This window comes from Mustela putorius, unplaced genomic scaffold (assembly GCF_011764305.1).
Source record: "Mustela putorius furo isolate JIRA1106 unplaced genomic scaffold, ASM1176430v1.1 tig00000992_pilon_pilon_pilon, whole genome shotgun sequence".
NCBI classification, from domain to species: domain Eukaryota; kingdom Metazoa; phylum Chordata; class Mammalia; order Carnivora; family Mustelidae; genus Mustela; species Mustela putorius.
Genome location: NW_025421526.1, coordinates 3,500,058 through 3,512,109, shown reverse-complemented (window position 1 = coordinate 3,512,109; position 12,052 = coordinate 3,500,058).

Below are 12,052 nucleotides of genomic sequence, written 5' to 3'. Positions count from 1 at the left end.
AGCCTAATTCTGCTTTCACAGCCACACTAAGGAAGCCTAACCCTCTCTACACGCCAAGAGCTTCAGATTCTGCTCATTCTAGAACGTGGCACACGGCTGGCTTTATCAGACCAGGCGGTTACGACTTCTCATTCAAACGTTTAAAGACAGTTACGGTCCCTGTGGCCTCTGGCCTGCAAGCGAAGCGTCTCCATCTCCCTCCGCTGGTCTCCCCGCATCCAGACCCTGAGTTGTATTCCTCAGACACATTTAAACTGGGAGCACTTTGGGCTTCCTCGTTTCTCCATGGTTCTCCCCCGCCTTTCCCTCTCCTGCTTGCGGATCCTACTTCTTGCTCCCTCGCACTCGGGCCCAGACTCTGCAGGAAGCCCCCGGTCAGGCCTCAAACCCTTCAGACGCGGCCGGTGGCGGAGCCGGCGCGGCTCGTTGTCGGTGCGCACCGAGGGCTCCGCAGGGTCGCGCTCACGTCCCGACTCTTCTGCCCCACCCGGGCCTCCAGCCGCGCTCCCCGACGGCGACTGGCCGAGCGCCGGCCCCTCCCGCGGGCTGGAGGCGCCGTGTTCCCGGAGGCTCCGCAGCTGCGGGGTCGGGGCCCCGCGTCTTCCCCAGACGCGCGCGGGCGAGGCGGGGGCGCGCGAGGTCGAGAAGCGCCGCCCGCGGAGCCGGTCGGTCCCCGGCGTCGCCCCGGCCCCAGCCCCGGCCCCGGCCGCGCGGCCCCGACGGCGGGAGCCGGTCTGCGAGCTCGTCGCCCTCGCAGAGCCCGCGGGGCCTTCGGCGTTTTCTGGCTCAGCCGCGCTTGAACTGGGCCCCGACCTCCAGGCGTCGGCGACCCCGGTCCGCGGTCGTCGGGCCTCGAGACTGGCTCAGTGCGAGTCCACGGGACGAGCCGGTTCCTCCCGCCGGGGCCGCGGGCTCGGGTCCCTCTCCGGGGCGCTTCCCGTCCCTGCCGCCGCCTCTGCAAGGATCTCCCCGACGCCCTCATTCGTGGGCAGACGAGCCCGTCTGAAGCGCAGCAAGGCCCCGTCGCCGCCCCTTCCCACCGTCGCGCTGACCGGACGGACCGACGGACCGACCCGTCGGGCTGCAGGGGCCTCGGGCCGAGGCGCGGCCTCCGCGTTCTCCCCGGTGGGCGCTCGGGGCACCGCCGCGGACGAGAGCTGCGCTGGACACGAACCCGAGGCCTTGAACACACAGTTTAAAATGCCGAGATACTATCGACCGAGGGAAGACGAGGCTCGTCGTCCGTCTAGCTCAGATCCTCCTTCATACCAGCCTTGTAAGAGGCCATTCAAAACAGAAGGTCGACGTGCCCTGGGACAGCTCAGGTTCAGGTGCGGGGCAGCGGGTGACATCACCACCCACCCCCAGGTCGCTCACGTCCTTCATCAGGACACTGACCCCACTTTGCTCGGTTGATCTTGGAGAACTCTGCTTGCGGCGCAGTCACGGGCCTTTACTCTGTGTAAACTACAGCTTTCTGGTCACTTGCCTGTCCTCCCACGACTCGTAGGTTGAAGCCCTACCTCCCCCGTGACCATATTCGAGACGAGACCTTTAAAAGGTAATTACGTTTAGACGAGGTCGGAATGTAGGGTCCCACGATGAGATCTGTGCCCTTATAAGAAGAGGAAGACAGCGAGCTCTCTGTCTCCATGTGTGCACATCACGGAGAGGCCACGCAAGCACCCGGGGAGAGGCGGCGGTCTGCAGCCCAGGAAGCAGGTCCTCACAGGACACGAAGGAATCTGCCAGCCCCTTGATCTTGGACTTCCCATCTCCAGCACTCTGAGAAATAAACCTCTACTGTTTAAGCCATTCAGTCCGTGGTATTTTGTTATAGGTGCCTGAGCTTAGGACAATGATATGTACGCCCACTTACATACTTGAGGAGGGGATGAGGCCTCAAAGAATTTAATTAGAATCGAACATATATAGGGCTGATGGAAGCTTTCATCCATCCTTTTCATTCTCTTTCTATCCACTCTTTCCAGTCTTATTTGCATTAAAAAAGAGTCAAAATTAAATGACCAATTCTTAAGTATTAAGGTTAACAACTGAAAATTAGGACAGTCTGAATTCATAATATTTTAAAAATATGCATAAGAAAAAATCTGAAATGTATAAATCACAACATGCAAGCAGTTGCCTTTTTAGTCTCATGGAGTTAGAATTGGTTTTTTTCATCTTAGTTTCTGTATTTTTAAAAATATAATGTGAGTGATGGGGTCCATTATCAAAGGAGCGAGACTGATACAAAGCGAAGGTCAAGCAAAGCTTTATTTCACACCAGCACCAAGAATCAAACCGACCGGCGGGGGCCGTCTCTTATGAAAAGAGCAACCACCCCCAGCTTCACAGACTAGCTTTTATAGAGCAAACGCCCTGTGGTCAAGCCTGGCCAGTAAGATTGTCTCCACCTGGTCTGACTCGCCCTTGCATTCTGGGTTCTGTTATCTCCACCTGAACTGATTCATCCTTGGATCAGGGACTGGTCGACCATATCTTACCGGTTTCCCAGACTTGCTCAGTTTTACTGCACAAACAACAAAATAGCTGTTTAACTGAGATGGAGTCGCTCTGGCTAAGTAGGCCCCTATAGTGAGTATATTATTTTATAATAAAAATGATTCCTGTTTTGAAATGTCAGAAGATTACATTAATGAAGTTAGTGTTGTCTTTTAAAAGAAGACAGATTAAATTTCTTTTTTTGTAGATGTTCTATTTTGTAGGGTTTTCTAAAAGCTACTCCCTGGGTGATACAGATGACAGGAATATCGAGTTTCAATTTATAAGAAATGATTCGTTAGTGGACCGGGGCCTCACTGTGAGGATCCTGAAGATGCTGCTGAAAAGCTTAAAAAATAAGTAAATAAAAAGATTTTCTCTTAAAATGAATATAAAGGGTGAAGAAACAGCTATTCCTCCCATAATTATTTTCCTGACTTTGCAGTCGGTCAGACACAGTTTAAACCCTTACTTGGCTGGGTTCTTCTGTGTTTCACCACGGGCAGGTTTCACCAAGTCTAGACTTCCCTGTGTTCACGATACAGTAACCTCTATCTTGCAAGCCTGTTGAAAAGAAATATATAGAAAAGCACAAACTACCTCACACACAAAATGCCTGGATAGAGTTCATTACAGTTAAATTTCTGAGGTCAAAATCCAATGTTCTTTTGGTTTTATAGCACAGTTTACTGTTCTAAACCCTTTTGGTATGTCCCATGCAGAGTACTACCCTGGGCTTCCTCATCAAATATTTAAGCCTTCAGAATTTTAGTGACACATTTTCAAAGGAACATACAATAATCTGTGTCGCAAAAACACATCATTGAAAGAAATGGCATTTACTCATGAAGTTGGCAAAAATATTTTTTTTCTGAGTATTCTAATTTCAGTAGGATGAAATCTCAAGTGTAGTAAAGATTGGATTCTCTATAGACGAGATAAACCAGGCAAGGAGCCTCTTCCCCATCCTGGCTCCAGCTCTGAAATGTCCTGCGGGCTCTCCTGGCCCCTGTCTTGCCCCATTTTGGCAACACCTGCCCACCCACTCAGTGGCCTCAGCACTTCTTTACTCATGATTTCTCATATTTTGTACCTGAGAGGACAGTTGGAATCAGATGATAGATTCTGATTTTGTTTTCATCTCTAAGACTTGATAGTTCTAAAAACATAATTACAAGAATTCACTTTTTTTTTTTTTTTTTGAGGAGAGCCTTGCTGAGTGAGTAGCTGGAGAAATGAATAGATCTTATCTAGCCTGGACTGTGAAGTCCTTGAGGATGTGTCTTCCCAGATACACTTCTTGCCATTTTTAAATTTAAAGAAAAGAAATGTAAATGAAGGTAACTGTTCTGCCGTTCATAATGCATAAATTGTACTCCTGTGGAAAGCTCACGTTACCAAAAAATTTGTTATAAACATGATTATTTGTATGGGAGATGGCGTTAAGGTCTAGAGTCTCTCACACACAATTATTATCACTTTCATTGTTATTACAAACAAAACACAAAATTAGTATGAGATAACAAAAGAAAGCCGAGTTAAATGAGCAGCCAGCCCCACAAAGCAGCAATGTATTCCCAGCCTGTGAGAGCCACAGCATTTTCATTTTTCCTATTTTGGTGCTAGTTCTTGATTATAATTGTTGGAAATTTGTGTTATGCAAAACATGTTCTTTAATTAGTCAATTGTCTTTCAAGAAGCTCTTGTTAAGAAAACTTGCTCTGATACAATAGTATCTGTACTTAATACCCAGAAATTGAAGTGTAGTCCACCAAATCCCAAACCTTTTAAAGGGACCCAGCCCACCTAAACCAACCCCTTGAGAATCCCTGATTTTTTAATCTTTGTCCTATTTTGGTCCCATGTCTTGGCCCTTGGTCTCCTCATAGACTTCCAGACTGGTGTTCTGATTCCAGATTTAATATCTCAGAAGCCTCTGCAGGACAGAGTTCTTAACCAGCCAACCGTGGGTGAGAAGAGCTCCTCTGTCCCTGAGCACTGGCACAGCATGTGACGTCTGCTGGCCTCTGCCCAGCTCTCACCTCCTCAGGGAGGAATCCTGGGGAGGTGGGACAGTAAATAAGAACCACCTGCCAGAACTCTCAGTTCTTTCTCAGCCTCATCCGCAGATGCTCACTGACAAGATTCTTGTGCCTTTGGGAGGTTTGATCTAGTCTAGTTTGGAAGAAGAGACTAGGATTTCTTCCCATCTGGAGATCCCATAACCTATTCTTATCAGCGCTTGCAACTACAGAGCAAAGTTATTTTGAGCAGGGATTTGTAGTTTATGGCTCAATTCTTCCAGTGTGAATAAGCATGGCTATTTATAGTATCTCATTTTATTGCTTTAATTTATGTATCTGCAAGAATCTGTTCTAATTGTGGGTTATTATCAGGAGGGAAGAGTGCTCTTGTGCGCCTCAGAGGATTTATTTGTGAGCCTCTGGTCTTAAATAGCCTGTTTATTCCCCAGTGGGTAGAAAACCAATTTTATGGATCTTCAAACATACATAATAACCATCATGAATAATAAGGTAAATATCAAAGTGATATTAGCACATTATTTGCTTTAATGATTTTTCTTTTCTATCTGTAAAGTTACCTGTGTTTCTACGATGTACTTTCAAGGGTATTTCTAGTGTAATACGATGCAAAGAGGGAGTTTGACCCTCTCTAGGTTTTACTAGGAGAATTCGAAATTGGTTAATAGCCCCGATGGGGAGACATAAGGCCGCAAGCAACAGAGAAGGTCCTCTAAGGCACAGAAATGACAGAACTGGATTTCTGCTAGCTGATGACCTTGAGGAAGCACCGTGTGTCTAAGCAGAGCTCACCAGCCCTACATGGATTTGACACGTGTCCTTCCAACCCAACCTTCTCATCAACAGAGAGTTCTATTTCTCAACCAAAACTTAGAGGAGGATATTCTTTTTTTTCAAAACTGGAAACGCATTTTTGTTGCCTTACCCATCCCGTTCCCAACAGTATGATATTCCCCAGTACTCTAGACCCATCCTGTCCCCCCAACAGTATGATATTCCCCAGTACTCTAGACCCATCCTGTCTCCCCAACAGTATGATATTCCCCAGTACTCTAGACCCATCCCGTTCCCCAACAGTATGATATTCCCCAGTACTCTAGGCCCATCCCGTTCCCCAACAGTATGATATTCCCCAGTACTCTAGACCCATCCTGTTCCCCAACAGTATGATATTCCCCAGTACTCTAGACCCATCCTGTCCCCCCAACAGTATGATATTCCCCAATACTCTAGGCCTTTGTATGTTATTTCATCCGACCTTCATGCCATTGTTCACCTACCAAAACCCTACTCAGACTGAAGGATAGTAAATGACACCACTTCCAAGAAATCTTTTCTGATCAAAATCAGCCCCCTCCAGTTAAATCAACACCCCTCCATCCTCATTGGCCACTTCTTAGTTATTTCATTTTTTTATGTCATGACTCGTTGCTCTATCACTAGTGAGTTTCTACACTCCTCGAATTCAGACTGTCTCCTTTATCCACGCATATCCCACAAAGTCCCTATGTAACCTATGAAGTTACATAATTGCTATCTGAGCACCGCAGAGAGAGATGGGATGAACTAGAACACCCCGCTCATGGTCACGGTCCTATCAGGGGAAACTTGGGATCCGAAGAATCTGATCGGAGCCTGAGCCACCTTCTTTTTTTTTTTAAAGATTTTATTTATTTATTTGTCAGAGAGACAGCGAGCGAGAGCGAGCACAGGCAGACAGAGAGGCAGGCAGAGTCAGAGGGAGAAGCAGGCTCCCTGCGGAGCAAGGAGCCCGATGTGGGACTCGATCCCAGGACGCTGGGATCATGACCTGAGCCGAAGGCAGCTGCTTAACCAACTGAGCCACCCAGGCGTCCCCTGAGCCACCTTCTTGGACAGCTGCTGTAGTGACTCAAATCTTCAAGCTGGGCCCAGTGAAGAAACAAGTGTTTCCTGCCCTCAAAAACGGTGGGTTCCATTTTTCTGAAAAGAGTAAGAAAAAAACATGCTAATAGGAGAAATAGACTTTCTTCAATGTGAGTTTAGACTGTGTTGTCTTAAACAAAAAGTAATGCCTGCATTGATAAGGTGTGATTACTTCTAGGTTACCAGCAGGGGAAACCGACTGCAATTCTCATGGTGGGGAGGGAAACTGGGATTATAATACCAAATTTCACCCTCATTCAGCAGCCTAGAGTTTGTCCCTCCCCTCCAGAGCTGACTGCACCAGCATCAGTGCCCCAAAGAACACCTTGTCAAAGCCTGAGGACCTCAATTTTCAAGAACCAAAATGGTTTCTCTGGGCAGTGCCTCTTCTTCCTCCTAGGGAAGGGATTTCCCCAGAGAGAGGATGAGCCCCTTAATGCCAAGTAGGGCAAGGTGGAGGGAGGAAAGGACAGGGGGACGGATCGACAGGCGACATCTTTCCTTTAAAGCCCAAGTCGGAAGGGCCTTTGCTAAGATGGGGCCAAGGAGTACCTTGGATAGAAACACAACCAGTGTTTCTCTCACACAGCCCTGCTATCCTGGGATCTGACCCTCCCGTGGAGAAACCAACAACAAAGCATTCCATGGCAAGCCAATGGACCAGGCAGAGACAGAGCTGAAAGGGACTCTTCCCTGCAGCGGATCATACCTGGTCAATGGCAATGATAGGAGACCTACTGTCTCTAGAAACAAAGAACATGATGAGGCATAGAGATGGTCACACTGGATTCCCAGACTATATCCATATGTCAGTAGGAAATATCCTAATAAACAGATAGGAGGGGCCTCATCATTCCCTGGTGAGGATACTGGTATGAAATTTCCCTTTGGACTTTCATAGCTGGAGTCTCAGGGTAGATGAGTAGAGATTTAGGGTACCATAGGTGGACTCTTTGCTGAAATAAATTACTTACATTGGGAAAGAAGGAAAAAAAATCGAAGAGAGCTTTAAGGGATATGTGCGCTCCCTTCCCCAGCTGGTGAATCCTGGGATATTGCTCCCCAGCAGAGTCAGATCTATCAGAGGGTCTCAGTGGCTGCACCGGATTTCAGAAGCCCCTTCTGGGAAGAACCTCAATCCAAAGCCACGTAGGAATCCAAACTCACCTTCATCCGAAGGGGCCAGGCAATGAGGAATCTGGGGATGAGACAGGGGACAGAAGGTCTCAAGTGCCAGATGGGAAGGTCATCTAAGCCAAAGCACGCACTTCGCTTTTTTCAGTGAGTCGGGCACATTGGCATTTAGATAGGGACAGAACTCTCAATGGTACTGACTCAGCCTAAAAAATGCTTGTTGAGGGAATTTGGATTTTGTTCTATTAGCATCACAGGGTCATTGAAATTGTTGGTTGTGTTGTTTTCTTTAACAAGGCAATGAATGAGAAAAGTAGTTTTGAGGGGAATTATTCTGGAAACAATGTACAGAATGGATTGGAGGATATTAAAAATAGGTTGAAATTGCATGCCATGAATAGGGACTGAAATAAAGGGTGACAATAAGACTAGAAAGTAATGGATTTGTGTATGAGAAAATACAAATGAAAATTAACAGGACTTGGTATCTGACTGCATATAAAGGTTAGAGTCATTCAAGAATGACTCGGGTTTCAAATTTAAGTGAAGAGAAAAACATTGGCACCAATCAGAAGTCAACCTAGTTCCCCTTTCTTTGGTCTCCCCTTCAAATTTTCCTGAGTGTATTTTAGTTAAAATGGCTCATCTTCTGGAAGTTGATAGGCTATAAATATTTGAATCAGGTAGTTTGAGCTGAAAAAGGCAAAGAATCGACTTTTCTCCTAATTACAGAGTTGTTCTAACTATACAGGAAGATAATAAAAGCAGACCCTAACAAAGACATAATAAATTCAAGACAATATTCTTTAAATGTTGTTCTACATGTGTTTAGCAGAGTGCGGGATAAACTGATATTTTATTAACGAAAGCTATGCACTTCTTTATGTTCAAAAGAATTAATTTATTACATGACCTGAGTGTAGCACATTTTCACTTTTCAGTTTTTCCATTGCTCTGTCACTAATGTCAATCAAACTTTATTCTGCTGAACCCATTGGCATTTGCTTCATTTGGAAAAGAAAACTGTTCCTGTTCCAATTAGCTTTCAGTTATAGAATCTTAAAGTAATTATCTGACCCAGCAGACAACCAAAACTGTCTAATTCTTTCATATCACAGTCAGAAAATGAAATGTATTCTATGCAAGAATCTTTTACAGAAACAAGAGAAAGACACTTTCATTTAGGGATTTATTCCTATAGCCAAAAGTAAAGACTAAAATAATTTAGCCAAAAGATCCAACTTATCTGTAGTTCTCTTTCTGGCCCTCTGTTTTTCTATCTCTTTTTCTGGTTTTATTTTGTATTTTTTTGAAGTAGGAATTTTCTTGGGTAACCTATTAAGTGTTCAAAATGTAAGTAATAAAACAAATCACTTGTTTCCAGGAAACAGCATCATGCCTTGCCATATTTGGTGTCATAATTTTATTTTATTTTTTAAAGATTGATTTACTTATTTGAGAGAGAGAGAATGCACCCAGGCGAGGGGCAGAGGAGAGAGACTCACAAGCAGACTCTGCACTGGGCTCAGAGCCTGACTCAGGGCTCGATCCCACCACCCTGAGATCACAACCTGAGTCAAAACCAAGAGTAGGATGCTGTGCCACCCAGGCGCCCTGGTGTCATAATTTTATCTAGTTGACACTAGAGGAAACCATCAGCTGACCTCCTGTTTGGTATCGAACATCAAATTGCAGTACGGAACAGGCACCTTGCAAGACACTCACTAGAGATTGTTTGCTGTTGCTGCTCAAGAACAGCAGAGCAGCAGAGCAGCTCACACTCCACCTGCCGCACAACGAGTCCTCACCCTACTCCCAGCTTGTCCCCGTGGGTCTGTGTGAGTGCGGTAGACCAGACAGAGTCGCAGGACAGGCAGCAGCATGGTTACCTTCTAAACCAGCTGAGTTTAAAAGAATTCCTCTTGTGGGAAATCCTGCAGGACTCAGTGGTTAAACAGTTGGTTTCTTTCACATAATATTGCTATGAAATTGTTTGAAACTGGCCGTTTCGCTATTTGCGATGTCATTCAGTCGCTGTTTGGGCCGCAAGTACACCTTTTTTTGGTTCCATAGTGACATGTTTACTTTACACGGACAATAATGTCTTCTCCCCTTTCTTAAGAAAAAAAGTTATAATTTAACGAATCTTTTAGTCTGTTTTGTTAGGAAGTTTATAAAATTCAGAAATCAAGAAATTTCTTTTGGAAAACAATTAGTTTTCTAGGGCTGCCGTGACCAAGTACCACAGACCCAGTGGCTTAAACAACAGAAACTTGTTTCCTTGCAATTCTGGGGGCCAGAAGTCCAAGTTCAAGGTGTGACAGAGCCGGTTCCTTCTGAGGGCGGTGAGGCAAGGATCTGTTCCAGCCTCTGTCCCCACCGTCTGGGAGGTGGTCATCTTCTCCCTGTGTCCCCTGCCCTCGGCACGTGTCTGGGCCTGGATTTCCTCTTTCTGTAGCGGCCCCCCCAGATTAGATCAGGGCCGCTCACAAGGCCTCGGTTTAGTTTCCTTAGCTCTTTGAGCACCCAGTGTCCAAACCCGCTTACGCTCTGCAGTTCTGGGGGGTCCAAACTGACAACGTGAACCTTTAGGGGGAACGACTCGCCCGGTACCATCCGGACGCACAGCGCCGGGTCAGAGCAGCTCACGGGCTCTCGGGCCACCTGCGCCCCCAAGCACGCGGTTTCCCCAGCCGACCCGGCCCCGCGGACCGCCCGGGGCTCGCGGCTTCCTCTCCTCCTCCCTCAGCTCCGCGTCGAGCCGTCCGCCCCAAGGCTGCGGGGCGAAGGCCGGCCGTGGCACCCGTGAGGCCTCCAGCGTTCGTCCAGGGCGCACGGTCCGGGCCAGGCGCGCCCCTTCTGCCGGCGGGGCCGAGGGGACCTGACGCGCTCGCCGCCATCCCTGCAAGGGCCTGGAAAGGCGGCAAAGCCCCTAGGCCCGGCCGGTCCTGCCTCCTGGGCACGAAGGCCTTGGGAGCGCGGCTCGCCCCGGTGCGGACGCACGACCCGCAGCCCCGCGCGGCTGCCCCGCGCGCTCCAGCCCCCCCGAGTCTGTGGGGACCAGCCCTGCCTCCAACCCACGGCCCCCCGAGCTCCTGCCCCCTTAGCCCCGGCTCGGCGGACCTCACCGCCCTTCTCCCTGGGGAGGGGGTAATCGCAGTCCTGGCTTTCTTCCAGCCTCTTTCCAGCCCATTACCACTAGAACCCTAACCCTGCGTCCTGCCTGCTTAGGCCTTGCCTTCCAATTCTCACAGTCCTCTTCTTCCCTCAGCAGGAACCAGCCTCATTCAGATCAAAAGCTTTGGCTTCCGTGCATGTGTGGGGGCAGGGAATATATGGGAAATCTCTGTAAATTCCTTTTAATTTGGCTGTGAGCCTTAAACTGCTCTTTAAAAAAAAAAGGGAGGGGGGGGGAAGCTTGGTTCCCAGAACTATTGTTTCTGACAGGCTCTTACAAAAGAACCTTTTTTTTTTTTAATAAGAAAAAAAAGCAAGTATTGACCATTGCTTTATCTTTGCATACTGCCTGGGACCTTCCTAATTCTCCTTTAGTCAGTGTGGACGGTCCAGGGGGAGCGGAAGGAAATACAAAACAGAAACACACTCACCAATTTGCATTTTGAGAAATCAGCTCACGAAGCAGGGGAGCTCACTGTCGTAGGGGGTCCTGTCCCACCGTGTTATGTCCCACCATGTTAATGAGACACAGCCGGTGGTCAGGGACAGCACCACAGCGGCCTGGCAGGGGCAGGCAGAGACAGGGGGTAGATGATGACGGTCCCAGTCCCTTTCTGACTTCCCAGTTTCTGCCCAACTAGAACTCTTTTATCCTCATACCCTTACACATCACTGTATTTCTAAAATAAATTTCTAATTTTTCTTCAGCTAGCTCAAGTGAGCTTATATATTTAGCGACCAAAAGGGTGCTAATGAATACAGTTTTAGAGTTTCAAAGCTAATCTACATTTTCCTGTCTTGAAAAAAATATAGAGATTAATCGGTGGTTAAATGGCCCAAAACTTTTATTATGAACATCTGTATTATTTATTGGAACTCTGCAACCTCCATTTTCTTGACAAGGATATCAGAATGTGGTGGCAACACACAATCTTATGTGTCGGTATCCATCTGGAAGGAGATTTGGACAAGATAATGCACTGCTTCCGCAGGCTAACTGGCAGCTGCTGGCCTTGGAGGTCTTCTCTAGATAAAGGCTTCCTCTGAGCATCAGGGGTAGAAGGAAAAGGCTGGACCTTGGGAGCCAGCAGCAGCGCTCCTTCCTCCGTCACTACGGGATTCTCCTGATGTTGTTGACTACCTTGCCTTGCTCTGAGGTCTGCCATGCCCTAGGGATGTAGTTGTTTCCTTTGCCTATTGTTTTCCTGCTGGCTTTTTCGGGAATCTGTGCAAGCCCTCTTCTGGGGAACTTTGGTCCCAAAGCTCCTTCTAAGCAATCAGTGATGACG